The sequence below is a fragment of the Myotis yumanensis genome, unplaced genomic scaffold, assembly GCF_028538775.1.
Source record: "Myotis yumanensis isolate MYYU_CA2020_CCGP unplaced genomic scaffold, mMyoYum1.0.hap1 SCAF_8, whole genome shotgun sequence".
NCBI lineage: Eukaryota > Metazoa > Chordata > Mammalia > Chiroptera > Vespertilionidae > Myotis > Myotis yumanensis.
The window spans coordinates 44,631,811-44,651,755 of NW_027223759.1; the positions used below are offsets into that span (position 1 = coordinate 44,631,811).

At 39.6% G+C, this 19,945-nt stretch overlaps 1 protein-coding gene across 4 annotated transcripts in view; it reads right to left on the minus strand.

The window, feature by feature from the left end:
* The window catches only part of RAPGEF4 (Rap guanine nucleotide exchange factor 4), a 260,265-nt gene that overhangs the window by 161,412 nt on the left and 78,908 nt on the right, over positions 1-19,945 (minus strand). Inside the window, exon 1 of one of the 4 annotated variants that reach the window (XM_070422744.1) lies at positions 15,500-15,514. The exons of the other annotated variants lie outside the window; for them this stretch is intronic. The gene's annotated coding sequence lies outside the window, so the exon portion shown is untranslated. Of the gene's footprint in view, positions 1-15,499; positions 15,515-19,945 lie in introns of those variants that run through there. 4 annotated transcript variants of the gene reach the window in all.

The following is a 19,945-nucleotide window of genomic DNA, read 5'->3' on the forward strand; positions in this document are numbered from 1 at the left end:
GCTAAAAGAGGGAAATAAGAGGACCAAATGTTCTTAGGGGGTTGCCTAGGTCTGCCAGTCACGTGAGTGGCATCAGCTACTCAAGAATCAACTTCTCTGACTAAGCACCCCCTGGTGGCCGATCCAAGGAGTTATTAGGCCCAATATCCTCTCTTATTTCTTATTCCTCAAGAGCAACACGCCCCTTCTTATGTATTCCTGTCTTTAACGTTCAGAACTCTTATTTCCCTTCATGCTATATATTTCTCTCGTCTTTGAAAACTGTTCTTTTTTCTCTCTTTTGACTTTTGCCCCATCTACCTTAGGTATCTCTCTCTCCCACTTTTCCCCTCATTCTCATTCCCTTTGCTTTCCAATCTGTGAAAACAGTCCTGGTCGTGGCAGCTTTCATTACAGGCAAAATTAAAATTTACAATATGCCTGAAATAAGAACAAGGAAATCCTTACACTTCAAAATTTAAAAGTGCAAAGTCTTGTCAAGTCAGTGAAAGTAGATGCAAATTTTAAAATTGCTATAGACAACACCATCTTATTATTAATCAGTATTTCCCCAAGCACTAGAATTCAAAACACTTTCCATTCTTGTGGTGATTGCTTAGATTTTAATTATTAACATAGAAAGTCCTTTAGCTATTAATTTTTTATTGCAAATGTACATGACTTCTACTATAGAATGAGTTGAGTATACTTTTAAAAATATATTTACAACTTGGTTCTTATAAAAGATTCGTAAATGAGCTTCTGGATCACAATCCATTTGCCAGTTGGAGGTTTGATCTAGTTTTGATTTTTGCTTGAATTTCCTGAAAAACCCCAGTAAGTTATTTAAGGAATAATAGCCACCAAACTTTCTGACAAGTCATAATAACCGTCAAGCAGTCATCTTTTGGCTTCCATCTCCTCTTTAAAACAAAGCTATTTTGAGAATTTTTGTTCCTCATGCTCTTTTTCTTCCCAACCCTGACACTATTTGTATCCCTCAGTGGTATTTTTTTTTAACTCAGGAAAACTTAAATAAGCTCCAAGATTGCAGAAGAGCCTTATTATTTGATGATTATGGGTCTTGTCTGGGAAAAACTCCAAACATAGATTTGCTATTTTAAGCAATTCCTTTGAATTCTCACTCTATTGTCAACAAGTCTTATATTATTGGTTTATTATTGATTTATTTTCTTTCCCTTTACATAAGTTAACGAGGCACTCCAATTTCCTCTTCTCTCTTCTTACGCTTTCTTAGTTTGTAAGTCCCTGAAGGACTATATTATGTTAGCTTTTGGGGTTTTGGAGAACACACACACAAGCCCCGGCACACAAATCATACCTCCTATTATCACAAACCCATCATCTTCTCCCTCAGCACCATGACTATTTATTCTTTATAATCTTTCTTCTTCTTCACCCTATTTTAATATAATCAGCTGCCACATTCTTTCAATTTTCCCTTTAAGACATATTTTGGATCCATCCCTTTCTCCATGTTCCCATTGGCACCATCCTATCTCAGGTCATAGTCTCATCGAAGGTTCTGTTATCTTCTCCTAGCCAACACCCTTGCTCATCCTCTCCCCACTCCCACTCCCAAGGCCCCTCGACACACTCAATCCACAGGGTAAATTATCCCCCTTATCTCCTATGAGTGCAGGGAAGCACCTCCTATGCATTTAGGTACCATTCCTTTAATTCTCACATTTCTACATAATGAGGTTACTTTCTTCATTTCACACACGAGGACACTGGCTCTCCCACAGGTTACGTATTTTGTCCAGAATCACCTAACTTTGAAGTGTTTGCATCACTGCTCCTGAAAAGGGAATAATCATCTGTGTTGTAAATAAATAAATAAATAAATAAAGCACTTGCATAAAACAGATTTTATATTTAATCTCTTTAAAATCAAGGAACTAGATAGACTTTCAATTATTAAGGCTAATGCTTTTTCAAGAGATGGATTTATACAAGAGAAGTGTAAATCCAAGTGTCTGCTCTCAAAGAATTTATAATCTAGTTGGTTAGAACATGGATATAGATAGAACATAGAACATAGTATGTGCTACATAAATACTTGCTCAAGCCTGGACCAGGGAATGGAAGGAGAGTCCTTGCTACTTTCTCATCCTGGCTTGCCACTAATTGCATTGTTTAGTCATAAGATGCTTCTTAATATAAAACGCTCTCTCTGACACTTCCTCCTGACCCAGTCCCAAAGACTATCAGAACAATACACTGTTAGGGGGAAAAAAGATGTTCAGATTACTGGGCTGCCTTCCAACCCACAGTCCTATTTACTTTTTGCTAACTACAAAATGATTGTTGCTGGTATTATTATGGGATTTTTCCATATGTCCTTTAGTCGGGACAGTGATGACCCAATGCAGCCTTTTAATGTACTCTGGTCTCCTGCCAGCTTACCTCATTCTACAACTTTGTCTTTGGTTTTTTATTTTTATGATTATTCAAACTTCCCATTGCCTAATCAATACCTCATTTGGCCACTGCTGCTGTTGACTAAATACCTCGACAAAAACTCCTTGGAAAGGGTCTATTTTTGCTGGCAATGGGCTCATCTGAAACAAGTTCTTGCTACGTTCATCATTTTGGCAAACAAGGACAAGTTCAAGGAAATTAGAGGCCAAACTTGACAGAGCACTGGGTGCAGCTGCTGGCCCAGCTGTGCAATGATTCTCAACTGGTCCATTACCTCCAAAACTCAACTATTCAGCACAGCCTTCCCTAGTCCAGCACCCCTGTCGGTCTAACATATTTGGCAACAGCCATTATTTCAGAAATGAATGCTCATGTATATTTATAGCAAATCGCATGCCTGCTCTATCAACAATTAAAGAGATTAGGATTCAGCAGACATCATCCTCTAATTAGGACAAGATGAAGACATAGCATATAGGACGCTGCTGTTCGGTCAAGGTTTATCCTCTTCTACCAAGTCTGCCATGCTGCTTTGCTCCAGCCAAACATCCACTCTCTCTAGGGCCACCCTGCTCCTGGGAGAGCATTCACTTCCTGTGTCTGTTTGATGGAATTCTCATTCAGGGGATTCTGTTTGCAATTGACACTTCATGTTTCCCCTCTCCCCCTCCCTCCCTCAAACCATATTATAGGCTCCATGGACTGTTTTATGGCTTGTTTTGAAATAACGTGGACAGCACCGTGTAGCCACTAATATCATTCAGTTACGCCCTTCCCCTGGAGCCTCGGAGCATGTTATATGCTCACACATATGTAGTTTCTCCTGTGAACAAAAGCCTGAACTCAGCGTCTGGGCCATAAATTCCATCTTGCCTTGCTCTTGCCCATGCATTATTTAAGCAATCTTCTAGGTGAGCCTGCATGAGAATTTCCCTCAGAGTAACAATCAGCAGGCGCTCTGCTCGCTGCTCTAACGGGAGATGTAGGATCTCTGAGAGAGTTCCACCCATTCAGTCTCGATAATGAAATGTGATAATCTAATTTGGTAAAAATAAACTGTGAAATCAGAGATTTGAGGCAAAAACTTTAAAGATGTAATTCAGACGAGCAATCAATGCTTATTCAGTTTTTGTACCATCTCAGCTTTCTCCCTGTGCAGATGCTTAAGTGATGCTAAATTAAATAATTGACAAATTTTTAAAACTGCTGGAAATTACCATCTGTATTTAATTTTGGAATATAAAAAGGCCCATAGAAAACATCCTTTATGATTATTTTGTCTAATAACAGATATGAAACAATACAAACATCCCAGTCGTAAAATATAGTGTGTTTCGAGCAGTCTGGCTTACATATTCAAACACAGTTTTTCAAAACAAAAGACCACAAGGAGGAGTGAAATACTGGGCTACCAACATGCTTTTCTAAATGAATGGCAAAAGAACTGAGTTTTTAGTTTAAAATCTACCCCTCTAACCCTCACCTCCCCACATAGCAAAAAAAACAACAACAACAGAAAAACAAAACTCACCCACAGGCAGTCCTGTAGACATTAATGATCACCATCACTTTCCCACATTGCCCCCCTGGATAAACACTCGGCTACCCTGTCCTCTGTCAGAGAACTTTTATTAGGTTGGTATGCCATTTATACAAAATGAAGCCCACGATTGTAAATAAACATGCTTGAAGCTTCCATTGAAAACACAGAAAGAGAAACAAGCTCCCTGTGTGGAAACACACTGGGAAACATGTGAATAAAACCAGCTGAAACTTACACCAGACACTTCTCCCTGGTCCAGCACGGCAGGAGCCCCAAAGGTACATTCTAGGATATTTTAATCCATGTTCTGCTCTTCTCACTGATGGGACTACTCAGGCACATGGTCAAGTTGCAATCAGCTGCTCCCTCAGTGATGTATGAGAGCTGGGCTGATTTATCTGGTCTTCCTGCAGCATATTAGCACTAATGTTTCTGCGTATGCATCCTACCTTTCTCTAGCCGTAGCCCCGGCTTTATCATTGGTGATCTAAATTAAAGAGCCAGTGAACAGAGCAGGGTTGTTGTCCCCCACCCCTCCCTGTTTTCCATGAAACAATCGCCAGGCAGTCATTCCCAGACAAGGATTCCACTGTTTATTCTAGGGAGCCTCCCCTTCAATATCCCATTGAGACTGGAAGTTAGTCGCGAAAAGATAGGTCCAGCGAGATGGCCTCAGTTCAAAGGTCTTTTTATGATTTATTCTCTAAAATGGTACAGATGGCCTCGGGAAATACTAGAGAGAGCTGTCACTTGCCAGTTCTTCAGCCCAGAATACAGAATTGACACTATTTACAAAAACAGAGCAACCTGATATTCCACTTAGTGCCCAGAGTACAGTGCACCTTTCGGTGGCTTTTTTTCCCTAAGAAATATCTTCCCTTTTTTTACCCAGGTTTATTTTACCTATGCAAGTTCAAATGCTTATTTTAATGAGGAGTATGTGTGCTGTGATTTACCAAGTTGTACACAAGAAGCATAAAATCCTATTCCTATAAAAATTGGAGAGAATCAATTCAACAAATCATTATTAACCTTGTAACCTTCTATCAACAAACAGGAGCCAAAGGGGGAGGAAAGGAATATATTTAATTGACAAATTTTTAAAACTGCTGGAAATTACCATCTGTACTTAATTTTGGAATATAAAAAGGCCCATAGAAAACATCCTTTATGATTATTTTGTCTAATAACAGATATGAAACAATACAAACATCCCAGTTGTAAAATATAATGTGTTTCGAGCAGTCTGGCTTACATATTCAAACACAGTTTTTCAAAACAAAAGACCACAAGGAGGAGTGAAATACTGGGCTACCAACATGCTTTTCTAAATGAATGGCAAAAGAACTGAGTTTTTAGTTTAAAATCTACCCCTCTAACCCTCACCTCCCCACATAACAAAAAAAACAACAAGGAGTTGTCAATTCCTTTCTTTAAGATACGTTTAAATTTTTCTCTATCTCCACAAATGTTTGGGAAGAGGAAACATATCAGTATATTTTCATATGAAAATTGGTAAGTTCTTAAAAATGTTGCTGTCTTAGTAGTATCTCAATACTTTTAACTCAAATTTCCAGACTACTGAAATAAATTAGGGGTTTTTTCTCACTTTAAACAAAAGAACTTTTTAACAGCTGTTAAGCAACAGAATTTGGAGAGTAATAAAGTATAACAGTTTCATCTCTATTTTTGTGTACGTTTGTTAAGAGAAAAACATCATTTTTTCATAATTTTAAATATGTATACTGCATTTTAATTTTGCTTTTGAAAATTAACAAAGTATGACATATCCATTTCCATATAGGCATAAAGTATAGATGCCATATTTAGTAGTTTCACAATATTCAATTTTCTAATTCTTTGCTATTTGCATTGTTTCAAGGTTTCATTGTAAAAATAAAATTTCTCTTGTCAGGAATACAAAATACTCACATTCCAGGACCTTGACCAGATTAAAAAAATCAATGTCAAACTAAAGTTCAGCTTCTCAATTTTTTTTCAAACTTGTAGTCATGAGAAATAATATTCAGAAAGGCTGATTGAAGGCTATCCGGGGTGTTAGTTCTCCTATATTGTATCCCTGGGTTAAACTTTAAACATTTAGTATGTTAATTTCTATACTATAGAACACGGTTATATTAAACTGCTCCACAAACATCCAGAGTAATTATTTTAAAATTTTAAATCTGAGTAGGTAACCCAGCTACTTAAAACTCTACATAGCTTCCCGTTATTCCTAGGATGAAAGCCAAAATCTTTATCATGGCCTTCAAGGACTCAGCTTTATTTCACTCGGAAGATAACCCCTCCTTCCCAGAACTGACTGGCTGAGATTCAGAGCCATCAATCAATCAAGTGTTGAACCCCTGCTCCTTACTGGCCAGTCAGCTCAAGTATGGTATCCGAGCACTCGTGTGGGATGCTGAGAGAATTCCAAAAGCAAATACATAGATAGGCCTTTTCCTTTCGTTTGAAAGTAACATACATAAAGAGATTTCACTACTTTACAAATAAGCTTATGAACTATGACAAAATCAGTATGAAGCAAGCCAGACTCAAAAATACAAAGTTAAGATAAAATCAAAAAGAAGAATAAGATGAAACTTATCATTTGATGAAACTGACTTAAGCTACAGGGGACAAAGGAAAACATTCAAGAAAGAGCAGAAACTCTGAAGCAAGTACTGCTGAAGCTTGGTCTTATTGTTATGCTCCTAAGGTCTATTGCTTATATCAGCTAAATTAATCTCAGACTTACATTGCTTAAAGTCAACTATCTCATAATTATGGTTGTGTTTCTTCAATAAATAACTCCTATGCATTCATTAGAGTACTGTATATTACTCTTCTTCAAAAAGTTCTCTTTCTTTTAATCACTAAAAGAACCATATCACAAATTTCACTAGTTTCTAAATAAGATGGTCCAAAGAGCCCAATAACACAGAACCCTGAAAATATGGACGTTTTCATAACTAAAGATTACCTTGTAATTAACCAAAAACAACAGAGTCCTTTCATGCAACTTATATATAAACTTGTAAATAACATAATATAAATACCCAAAGACATATGAAATATCTACTGAGTAATGAGATCTTGAGACTGGTCCAGTGCATAAGGAATTGACACCTTATGGTCCCATTAGTCCCACAGTATTTCTCATACTTCCTGCCATTGTCTTGAAAATGTTCACCATTAAATCCTCCTCTTGGATGAAACCCTAAGGATCTGGAACCAAGCTGCCTATACTCAAATCATAGTGTGTATCTTACTGTAGTGTGTGTGTGTGTGTGTGTGTGTAATTCATCTGTAAAGTGGGCTAATATAGTTCTGCTTCAGGTCATAAAAGTAACTCACATTAGACCAACTTGTCTCACAGATAATCATAAACTCTGGATAAAATATTAAAGGGAAAAAAAACACAACTATCTGAAGAAATTGGAGAGTGAGCAAGAACAGGCAGAAACTAATAGGGGGTTGATTCTTGGAAGAATGGCTCTTGATAAATTACTCATTTTTTAAAAATATGTTTTATTGATTTTTAGAGAGAGAGGAAGGAGAGTGATAGAGAGATAGAAACATCAATGAGAGAAATGTCATCAATCAGCTGCCTCCTGCATGCCCCCTGCTGGGAATCGAGCCTGTAACCTGGACATGTGGCCTGACTGGAGATGAAACCACTGACCTCTTGGTTCATGGGTCGAGGCTTAATCACTGAGCCATACTTGCCGGTGATAAATTACCCATTTTTGTACAACTTCTTACTTGAGGGTAGGCCCCCATCAGTCAGTTCCACAGTGTTGCTAGACCTCAGATAGAAACTTGTTATCTTACTGGTTGAGGAATCAGAGGAGAGGGTTAAAGAAACGATAAAACTAGAAAATGAGGGTGGAAACCTCAGAGGAAAAATACCCACTTGAAAATCTGATCAAATCTCTAACCGATTCCAATATTATAATACATAAATAGAATAGACTCCAAGCAGCCAGGTAAAGCAAAAAATAAAAGGATATTTCTGCTGCTATCTGTCACAGGGAAGACAAAATTGGAATTTGACTTCTGCCAAGTTAATCACCTGCTAAAGGAGAAAATCAATACTCTTCAAAGGTATATGACAGAATTCAGAATCTCTGTAACATATGACTGACAATGTCTGAGGTTCATTCCAAAATTACTAGATATACAAAGAAATAAAAAACGTAACCCACCCTCTAAAGAAAAAGTAATTCATAGAAAACAACTCTGAGATGATACAAATATTATAATTAGCAGACAAGGATTTTAAACTAGCTATTGTAACTGTGCTAAAGGATATAAAAGAAATCTGAGCAGAGAAAGGGAAACTATAAAAAAGAACCAACTTGAAATTCTAAAAGTAAAAAATATAATATATGAAAAAAAATTCACTGGATGAACCTAACAGATTGAGACAGGGAGGAGTATGAGTGAACTTAAAGATAGAACAATGTAATCTATCCAACCTGAAGAGGAGGGAAAAGTAACTAAAAAAGGAACAAAGCCAAAATGGCCATATTAATATCGAATGTACTAGATTTCAAGGCAAAGAAAGAGTATTACCAGACATAAAGAGAGATGTTTTATAATGATAAGAGAGGCAATTTATCTGAAAAAATAAAATAATAAATGCTTATGTGCCTGATAGTAGAACATTTTGAAGCAAGAAGTGACAGAATTATTGAGTAAATAGACAAACCCACAATCATAGTTGGAGAGTTTCTCTGTTCTTTCAATAATTGAAAGTATAAGCCAAAAAAATAATGAAGACATAGAAGACCTGAGCATCACCATCAACTAGTTGACTTAATTAACTATAAGTTTACAGAACACTGCCCCCAGTAACTGCAGAATTCTCATTATTTTCAAGTGTACCTGGTACATTTACCAAGACAGACAATCTGTTGTGCTATAAACAAGCCTCAATAAATTTCAAGAGACTGAAATCCTACAAAATATGTTTCTGATCACAATTCAATTAAACTAAAAATAATAACAATAAGATACTAGAAAATCACAAATATTTGGAAACTGACAACACACTTCTAAGGAACTCATAGGCCAAAAAATAAATCACAGACAAAACATAAAAATATTGTGAAGTAGCCCAGTCGGTGTGGCCCAGTGATTGAGCCTCGACCCATGAACCAAGAGGTCACAGTTCAATTCCCCATCAGGGCACACACCCGGGTTGTAGGCTCGATCCCCAGTGTGGGGGGTCGAGAGGTGCAGGAGGCAGTCAAACAATGATGTTTCTATCTCATCGATTTTTCTATCTCTCTAACCCTATCCCTTCCTCCCTCTCTAAAAATTAATAAAAACACTTAAAAAAACACACACACACAAGCTCCACTAAGATTTCAAAAAAGTATTGTGAAGTAAATAAAATAAAAACACAACATATCAAAATGTGTATGACACAGTTAAAACAGTTCTTAGAGGGAAATTTATACCTTTCAATGCTTATAGTAGAAAAGAATAAAGGTAATAACCAAATTTTCCACCTAACAAGTTACAAAAAAAGAGCTATTAAATATAAAATGGGTGGAAGAAAGGAAATATTAATTTTTTAAAAGAGCAGAGATCAATGAAATAGAAAACAGGAAAACAATAGTAAAAATTAAGAAAACCAAATGTTGGTTATTTGAACAATCAATAAAATGGATAAATTCCTAGATAAACTGATAAAAAAAAATAAAAAGAGGGAATATAAATTACCAGTATCAGGAATGGAAAATAAGATATCTCTAGAGATCTTAATACACTGAAACAATAATAAGTAACTATAATGGACACATTTCTTCAAAAATAGAATTTACCAAAACTGATAAAAGATGAAATTAAAGATCTTAATAGTTCAATATCTATTAAAGTCATTGAATATATTATCAAAATCCTTCCCATAAAGAAAATTCCGGCACAAATGGTTTCTATCAAACATTTAAGGAAGAAACAATATCAATCCCCACACAAACATTTTCAGAAACAGGTGGAACACTCTCCAACTCATTTTATGAGGCCAACACAACCCTGATACCAAAATCTGACAAAGATACTATAAAAAAAGAAAAGTATACCTCAATATCTATGAATATCAACACAAAAGTCCTCAACAAATATTATAAAATAAAACTCAATATATAAAGAGGAGAATCATCCTTTTAATATCATGACCAAGTAGCGTTTATCTCTGGAATATAACGCAGTTTTAACACTCAAAAATGAATCATTAAAATTTGCTATATTACCAGAATAAAAGGAAAACCATGTAGATTTTTAAAACACTCAGAAAAAGCACCTGACAACATTCAACACCAATTCATGATTAAATAAAACTCTCAGCAAATTAAAAGTAGGAGATTTCATCAATCTTCATTTAAAATAATATTTAATAGTTACATATTGAATGCTCTTCCTCTAAATCCTAACAAGGAAAGGATGTTCACTCTCACTTCTATTCCTCCTGTGCTAACGGTCCTAACCAGTACAATAAGGCAGGAAAAATAAATAAAAGGCATAGAGATTAGAAAGAAAGAAATAAGACTCCCATTATTTGCAGATGACATTATTATTCATACAGAAAAAAAAAACATAAGGAATCTAAAATGGAATAATAATATTACCTAACTCATACAGTTGTTATTAGTATCAAATGACTTCAAATCTAAAATGTATGTAGAACTCTGCCTGACACACAGTAAGCACTATATCAGCATTAAGTAAATTTTTTAAAAATCTAAATATAGAATATGCAAAGTTATATGTAGTTTATTGACAATAAGTATAGACTTATTAGTTAGGATAGCTAATAAAGGCTGCCTTTAGGAATAAGATTATCTTCATTCTGGGGCCCAAGTTCTGAAAGAGTTCAGGGCAGGCAACACTGCGGTGCCTAGGGAATGGCCAGTTCTCACTGCCATTCCTAAAACAGAGCAACGAAGTATGTGGATGAAGTGTGTTAATGTGACACTGCCTACAGAGTCCCTGCTTTATATATGATCTAACATGTTTATACAGTTATACAAGCAAACCTAATTCTTGTTTTTAATGAACTCATACCTTGCTATGATCTCATAGCAGAGTAGCCATGAAAGACATTTAAGTTTTTAAAAAAACAAACATTGGCATAATTGTATTTACAGTATAATATAATTTTTAGGGCAAAAAAGATATGCATATATGATAATTACATTGATATGTGCATAGAAAAATGTATGGAAATATACATATAAAAGTGTTAATAGCAGATAGCCCCAGATAGTGGTAGTGAAAAGAACTTCCTTTTTTTCTTAATATTTTTTGCATATAGTTTGAATTTCTGATAATATTTATTAACGTTTTTACATTGCAATCCTATCTAATAAAAGAATAATATGCAAATTAACTGTCACTTTGCAATAAAGATGGCGGTGCCCACAGCCAATAAGGAGGAAATATGCAAATTGATGCAACAAAGATGGCGGTGGTGACTGGAGCCACTGGAGCCAGCCAGAGAGCAGGCAAGAAGGTTTGGCTTCCTGGGTTGCCACAGCGACTGAGGAAGCCAAGCCTGGCTGGAGAGTAGGAGAGCGGGTGGGAAGGCTTGGCCCTTGCGACCCAGGAATGGAACTATGGGTGATCAGGCCAGGAGGGGAGGGCAGTTGGAGGTGATCAGGCCGACAGTAGGGGAAGTTGGGGGCAAGCAGGCCAGCAGGGGGGGCCAGTTGGGGGCAAGCAGGCTGGCGGGGGGGGGGGGGCAGTTGGGGGCGAGCAGGCCACAGGGGGAGCCAGTTGGGGGCAAGCAGGCTGGCCGGGGGGGGGCAGCTGGAGGTGAGCAGACTGGCAGTGGGGGGCAATTGGGCATGATCAGGCCAGTAGGAGAGGCAGTTTGGGGCAAGCACGCTGGCAGGGGGAGGCAGTTGGGGGCAAGCAGGCTGGTAGGGGGGGCAGTTGGGGCCGAGCAGGCTGGCGGGGGGGGACAGTAGTGGGCAAGCAGTCCAGCGGGGGGGCAGTAGGCAGTGAGCAGGCCGGGGGGGGGGGGGCAGTTAGGGGCAATCAGGCCAGCAGGGGATGCAGTTGGGGGCAATCAGACCGGCATGGGGGGTGGGCAGTTGGGGGTGAGCAGGCTGGTGGGGGGGGGGGAGTTGGGGGCAATCAGACCAGCAAGGGGGGGCATTTGGGGGTGAGAAGCTGGGGGGAGTAGTTGGGGGCAAGCAGGCTGGCAGGCAGAGTGGTTAGGGGTGATCAGGCAGGCAGGCAGGCAGGTGAGCTTTAGGAGCCAGCGGTCCCAGATTGTGAGAGGGATGCCCACAGGGATCAGGCCTAAACCAGCAGTCGGACATCCCCCAAGGGGTCTCAGATTGGAGAGGGTGCAGGCCAGGCCGAGGGACACCCCCACCCCTGCATGAATTTCGTGCACCAGGCCACTAGTTTAAAAATAAAATAAAGAAAAAAATCCCTTACTAATGCAAAAAGTACATCAACATTTAAAAGTCATAATGTTTAGAGTCTTTTTACAAGTCAAATAAGATGAAATAAATTCTTCCTTTGTGTTCTTTAAACAAAGGTACAGTTTTATTTTAGACATCAAGAGCATGTTCCAGATGTTTTTGCCTCTAAGCTCATTCACAGCATCCCTACCTTCCCCTACCATAAGTGAGGAGGAGAATTAAAAACCCAGGTCAGGACCTGGCTGGGGTGGCTGCATGGTTAAAGCTTTGGCACATGCACTGAAGGGTCACGGGTTCAATTCCCCTCAAGGGCACATACCTGGGTTGCACATTACATTCCTGGCCTCTGTTTTTCTATCTCTATCTCTAGTTCTAGCTCTATCTCCATCTTTATCTCTCTGTCTCCATCTCTGTCTCTATCTCTATCATCTCCATCTCCATCTCTCTATCTCCATCTCTCTATCTCCATCTCTCTAGCTCTATCTCCCCTTCTACCAACTCCCTCACACCTCCCCCCCTTCCATTCTCTCTAAAAGTCAATGGGAAAAATATCCTTGAGTGAGGATTAACAAAAAACAAAACAAACAAAAACCCAGATCAGGTCCAGGCTTTCGTCAGGTGCTGACTCATCAGAATCCAGAGCACTGACAAGACAGAGGGCTGGATGCCCCTGCAAGCCTATCTTTTTCATTCGAATTCACGCCTCCTGACTGAAGCTTTACCCCAGATTTCCCCACCTCCTGCATGGAGATCACGGAGAGGAATATGGATCAGAGATCATTCATTACCATTAGAGGCATAGAATTTCAATTAGAATGACCTTAGAAAGTGTCTAATTCTGACAACCACTTTCCAGGTAAGGAAAAGAACTACAGAGAAGCAACTTGTCCAAGGTTACAGGGTTACTAAGTGAGCACAGCGCGTCTCTTGAGCCTCAGAATAGCATCCTTTCTATCACAACAAGGGAGAGTCTGAAAGGGCCTGCCCTACTGATACCGGACCAGGAATGTGCCTTCATGAACAAAGAGAGTACATTAGGATGCAGGCTCGACCAAACATGGAAGGGAGCAATCTGCCTTTATCATAGAGTCCCAAATTGAAGTGCAAACATGAAAAACTGACTCTGTCATTCATTTACTTTCATTACTAGTGTTCCATAAGACGCATATACACTTCCTCTACAAATAATCCATTAGTTTAAAACAGAGAATGTTTTCTATTTGAGATATGCCTTCTGGCTACATCATTCAGAGATGCTTTTAGTATATAACTAACACTAATGAAGGGCTGTTGGTAGAATGTTTTCCACATTTTGGTTATAGGCAATAGGAAATACTTAAATTAATGTAATGTGTTCTGTTATGTTCCATCATATTTTTATACGGAGGATATAAATCAGATTATAAAGTTTAGGAAGTAAAGCAATGATTAAGCTCTGCAATTATTTAAAATCAACAAATCAGAGACTGATTTAATCAAGTTGTCCCTGCAACTTGTCCAGAACCATAAGGAAATCCCTCATTCCTCTCTGCTAAAACAGCGAAGTTCCCAGAGAAGAGTCGATGCAGCACTCCCAGATTATGAGCTAAACCCCATACGCAAAACCTATAGTAACTGATATGCAAATAAGAGATCATTCTTACCTATTTATCAATATAAGTTCTCTAAAATCCTCTCCCCTAGGTGGTTATTTACTAACTCTGATTAATGATAATAATACACTCAACATAACAAAATCACTGCCTTTATTCAACATCACATTTTCCCACTAAAAACAGACAAGCCTCCCAACAAATTATTTTAAGTTCCTCAATTGCATTAGAAATCTGATCCCATAACGTATGCCCTCACATCTGTAGGAATATATCTCGGGGTTAAAGACAGGCATACCTATATTCACTATAAGAAGCTAAAGCAGGACATAAGGGGCAGCCCTTGGCTGGACATGAATTCTACCCACATTTTTTACATGTCTCCCTCCCAGACACTTCATTACTAATAATTTTCCAACACTGAAGCTTTTTAAAACTCGGATCATTTGTGAAAACTCAGGAGGATGATTAAAATCTCCAGCTGAACAAACAGACTAGGGTGGAGAGACCATCTCCTTAGCATTTGCCACAGAAAGTATCAAGTGCCCTGACTCCTCCACCCAGTGTTTCATTAAAGTGGTGTCGTTCAAAAGTATGCAAATGACAGCAATAATCTGAACAAACAGATGAAATGGGTAAGCCTCTCTGGACAATTTACTCAAGGTAATTAAGAATGCTAACTCAAACAAATTAATATTTTAAATGGCAAGTAAGCTTTAATTAAACTTGATTCCTATACTAAAAATGAAACTAACTCAACAAAAAAGATTCTGTGTGAATTAAAAGGCAAAGGGTCAAGAAGGAGGGAAAAAAAGTACACTCTGACTTTTGATTCACAAGATTAGGACCAGGTATCACTGCATTTTCATTGGATGTTGGCTCAGAGAGAAGTGCCTCTGTGTGTGAATTGAGAATTGATAGAATGTATTTGGGGTGCCTCAAGCATGAGCATATTTTAAATGGTAAAGATGCTAAGGAAAAATAGGATCAACCAACCCAAACCCAAGGTAATTTCATTCCAACTAGCACCTCACTCTTTCTCAACCGTTAGAAAATAGAACTCAGCAGACTGTAGCCCACCCAGGGATTAAGGGCCCTCCTGTAGGGGGAGGTGGAACATAGTGGTCCATAGTAGAACCTCCACTGTAGCATGACGGCCAATCACCCCTAAAATACATGTGTATGATGGACCAACCCCATAGGTCCCAATGAATAACCATGGAAACAAAGGCACCCAGGGAGGAATAAAAATCTCCAGAGTTGTCTTGAGATGGACACGGTCCTATTAAAGTAGATCACGCGTATGTATTTAGTCCTGCAGAATAACATAATCTTAAAAATAATTACAGTCCATTTTGAAAAGCTGCAAGTAATCTCTGAGACTAGACATGTCCATGTCCCTTTCCTTGTTAATGTTTGTCCCAGTCATTTTAATGGGACCCTGCTTAGACCCCAGCCACCAGCACTGGCAAGCAGTAAAGCCCTCACAGAACCACCTGTTTTCTTCTCCACATGAAGCACCTCGCCTGGCTTGGCCTCCTGAGTCTTCCCTCTTCTATCTTCGGCCCAAAGCCACACAGGAATACTCACGATGCGTCCTGTCCCCTGCGCTCTTGGCTTTCTGGTCAGGCAGGACGACCCAGAGCAGGAGTCAAGAAGGAAGCTAAGAGCAGAGCCGGGTGGTGGCAGGATGGGGCAGGGAGGGGCCTGCAAACGGGCTGGAGAAGCCATTCTAAGTCACTACCTCTGGCATCTGGGCCGGTCACCCTGCCACGTAAGACCATTTTATATTGTTTCCCTAAATAGTCTGCCCTCAGAGTGACCTTAGGGATACTATTAAAATACTAATGACAGTGGTAAGAAGTTTGTGTCAGGCCCATGTTCCAAGAGCAGAGAGAACTTCAGAGGACTATATTTTCTCATCTGTTCTTGTGCCTCCCTTCACTGTGGAGAGGCAACCATGCCACTGCTGACTGTGTAACTACAGAAGGAAGAACAACGGTGTCTAGAACTCAAGAGGCCTGAAGCCAGGGTATCCCTAATTCTTCCATTTGCTCCTGACACTTGCCAGAATTCATTCATTCATTCATTCATTCATCAGAAAACCTTTGGGCACTTTCAAGATGCCTCACCCTGTACTATGCTCAGGGCCTATACATAGATACCATTTCTGTCCTCAAGTTGTTCACATTCCAGAGATAGGAGAGTCATGCAAACAAGCAATTACAAAAAAAAAAAAAATGTGTGGGAAACTCAGAATGGAATGGGAGCACCTGAGAGGAGCACAGAGCATGTGAGCAGTGAGAAGGTCCAGGCGGGGGGTTAGGGGGTAGGCCGGGGGGTGGGGGGAGGAGAAAGCTGCCTGTGGTTGAACATGGGTCCCATCAGAATGTCTACTTCCCTGACCCACCTGAAGGGGAGCTGTGCACCGTGTGAAAAGAGCATTGTCTCCGCATTAGAGCAGAAATTCCAAGAGTGCTGGCCCTATCCCAAAGAACTTGGTGCACCGTGAGGGCTCAACAAATATTGTTGGATAAGTGAATGACCTAAGAATTCATTTCTGCCCCTGAGACTTTTTTCAGAAAGAATCTTAGAGGCCATCTGACAAACCAATCCTCTAGAATTTACAGATAAGGAACGTCTAAAATGTTGGCACAGAATAGTAGAATTGTCCACAGCATGAGTACTGGACCTATAAAATATTTGCAGGTGAATGGATAGATAAAATGTGGTATAGCCAGGCAATAGAATACTATTCGGCAATTATTTTAAAAAAAGAAAGAAAGAAAAAGAAATATTGACTGACATTACTACACTCTGCATGAATTTCAAAAAAAATTTGCTCAGTGAAAGGAGTCAGACACAGAGACCACATATCATATGATTACACTGCTAGGAAATGCTCAGAAAAGGCAAATGTATAGAGACAGGAAGTAGATCAGGGTTACCTGGGGCAGTGGGTGGAATGGGATTGTGTACACAGGCAGGGATCTTTCTGGGAGGATGAAACTGCTCTCAAGCTGGACTATGGTAATAGCTGCACCACCTTGCAAATACTCACTGAATTGTATACTTGAAATGGGTAAATTTTATAACATATAAAATATACCTCAGTAAAGATGCTTTAAAAGTTTTGCAAAGGGAGTCAAAAGTTACAGGTCTACCTTCATGCTGCTTAAGGGGGCTGCCATACTGTTGGGCGGGGCGGCGGGGGGGGAAGACAGGAGCCCAAATTTAAAAAGACACCACCCCCTCCCCACCATCTCCTACTTCCCAACCACAGGCTTTCCATTCTTCTTCCTAAAAGTCTGCTTATAGATGGACAACAGATTAGTGGTCACCAGGGCTGGACAAGGGGAGCGGGGGAGCGATGCTTACTAGATAGTGGTAATGGTTGCAGACAGTATGAATAAGCTCAATGCCACTGAATTACTTACTTAAAATAATTAAATGGTCGATTCCACATTACATATATTTTACCATAATTTTTAAGTCTGTTTTTTTTTAAAAGGCCATGTTTGAGGAATATTTTCATATTTCCCTTTTATCTGCCAAATCCATTCCCTGGTAGCTACCGAGGGACTGGCTGCTATCCCCAGCCAACTCGTGTCAGGACGTCTCAGTCCAGGTGACAACATAGCTCTAGGCAATTCGTTTGCTATACTCTGTCACCATCTCCCTGGTTGGCAACCATCAGACATTAATTTAAAAAAAAACTGGGGCTTGGCTTGCATTTTAATCCTGCCCACTTGAAACCGGCTGGCATCATCCAAACAGCACACGCAGGGATGTTCCCTGGGCTATCAGGCCATCTCATTAAGTGTTGCTACGTGGCTTCCTGGCTCTCTGACAGTGTAGGAGGTGATGACTTCTCCTGCCATGTATTTACCCAGGGCATATTATGAAACACTTGCTGCTCAATCATAAATAATACAGCTCAGGGACTCCCTGTTTCCACAGAATCCAAAGTAGCTCCAGCCTGGCCTGGAATCACTCCCACATGATCCCTACTGAAAACGCCCAAGGTCACTACCATCACTGATGATTCTGGAGGACTTCTTTTTGCCAATGTTATTCACATCTGTATTTTTTAAAATATATTTTTATTGATTTCAGAGAGGAAGGGAGAGGAAGAGAGAGATAGAAACATCAATGATGAGAGAAAATTATTAACCAGCTGCCTCTTGCACGCCCCCTACTAGGGATCAAGCCAGCAACCCAGAAATGTGCCCTTGACCAGAATCAAACCTGGGATCTTTCCGTCTCTATCCACTGAGCCAACCCGGCTAGGGCCGCACCTGTATTTCTATCAATCTGTAAGGTTGGTTAAAATAGTCTTTCCTTTTTCCCAATAAGAAGTTGCTAAAGAATGTAGTAAGTTGCCCAAGGACATCAATTCATTTAGGGCTAGAACCAGCATCAGAACATGCTTAGTGTTCATATATCTGATGGATGTTGTACATAGAAAGCAAGTATTATCAGCTATAAAATATTTTCTGCCTCAAAGAAGACATTAAACTGGTACTTTCATTTTGAGGTTGCTTGCAATATGCTTGAGATTGAATAGACTAAATGAAAAAGCCTCAGGTTTCCATGTGTGAAATAAAATGTGGAGAGTAAGTACCAAATGCCAAATGTTTAAGAAGAATTCCTCAGAGGAAATCCTTCTTTACTGCCAGCCCAAAATCCCAGGGACACACTGAGGCTGAATTTCTTAATTGTGTTTTTTAGATGCTGGATAACTTCCTGACCATTAAAGCCAATCATAGCCGGGCCTAATAATAAAAGTAATTGAATCTCATGCTTGGGAGCACACAGCTGATTCATGGGTGTAGGAGAAGAAGGAGGCACATGAGAGGTGAGATGTGCAGAAGTCGTCTTCTCTCCGTGGAGAGCAGAGCTTGCCTTCACAGTAGAAAAGCCAGGTTGGAAGTGTGTCCTTATTTCCTGAGTGCCTCGCTCTTCAGGGCCCATGCTCCCATGTGACACCTGAAACCATCAATGGGCTTTAGAGATCTAACCTTGGCCTCTGCCTAAGGTCTCAGAGTCTGGGGTAAGGGATTGAGATGAGGTTTCTGAGAGAGGACAGGGTGAGGCCAAAGCCATTCTGCCCTTGGGAGACTGAGCTCACTTCAAGTCTCCCAGGTTGTTGGGTGCAGAGCACAGAATTACCCAGTGGGGCATACTGACCAACCATAAAATACAGCCTGACTTAGGGTATGTGCAAGAAAGAGCTTTTGCCTTATGTATTACATATAATGTATATCAATTGCATTCAACCTCAAAGATTAAACTTCTACATGTAGAGCAAATAACATAAATGTGACACTGATCCTCCCTTAAAAGGATTTATAATTTGATGGCAAAAATATTAGCACTTGTCAGAGATAAGCTGGCCAACCACCTTTTGCCAGAGCAAGGCTACTTCTGTTAACATTTCAAGTGTAAAGATTTTGAGATTGAGTTGGTGTCACAGAGGAGGCCTTCACAGATTGGCCTTTAGAGGTAAGAAGTGCTAGTGTAGGAGCCTTGTGTAAACTAATTTTCTGAGCATCAGTGTTCTCATCTGTAAAATGGGGATTCTGGTCCACAAGCTCACTCATAAAATGCCTGCAACGAATTATATGAATATTCACACTAAGTGGGACCTATTGGTCTCTATTTGTCTCTATAAACAGCCTCATGTCCTTAAGAATCGTCATTTTTACTTGACTCAACAAAGTGATATTATCCCTCTTTCTTTTCCTTTACTTTTCTTATCTAATTATTCTCAACATCCTATACTTCCTGGCAATGTCTCTCATACCTTCACCTTTTTCCAGGCTACAGTCACCCTATGCAAAGCCCCATCATGACATGTCTAGACTACTTAATCACTTCCCAGGTAATATACCACTTCCACCCTCTCCCTCAAACTATCCTTCACTCTACAGCCAGGTCAT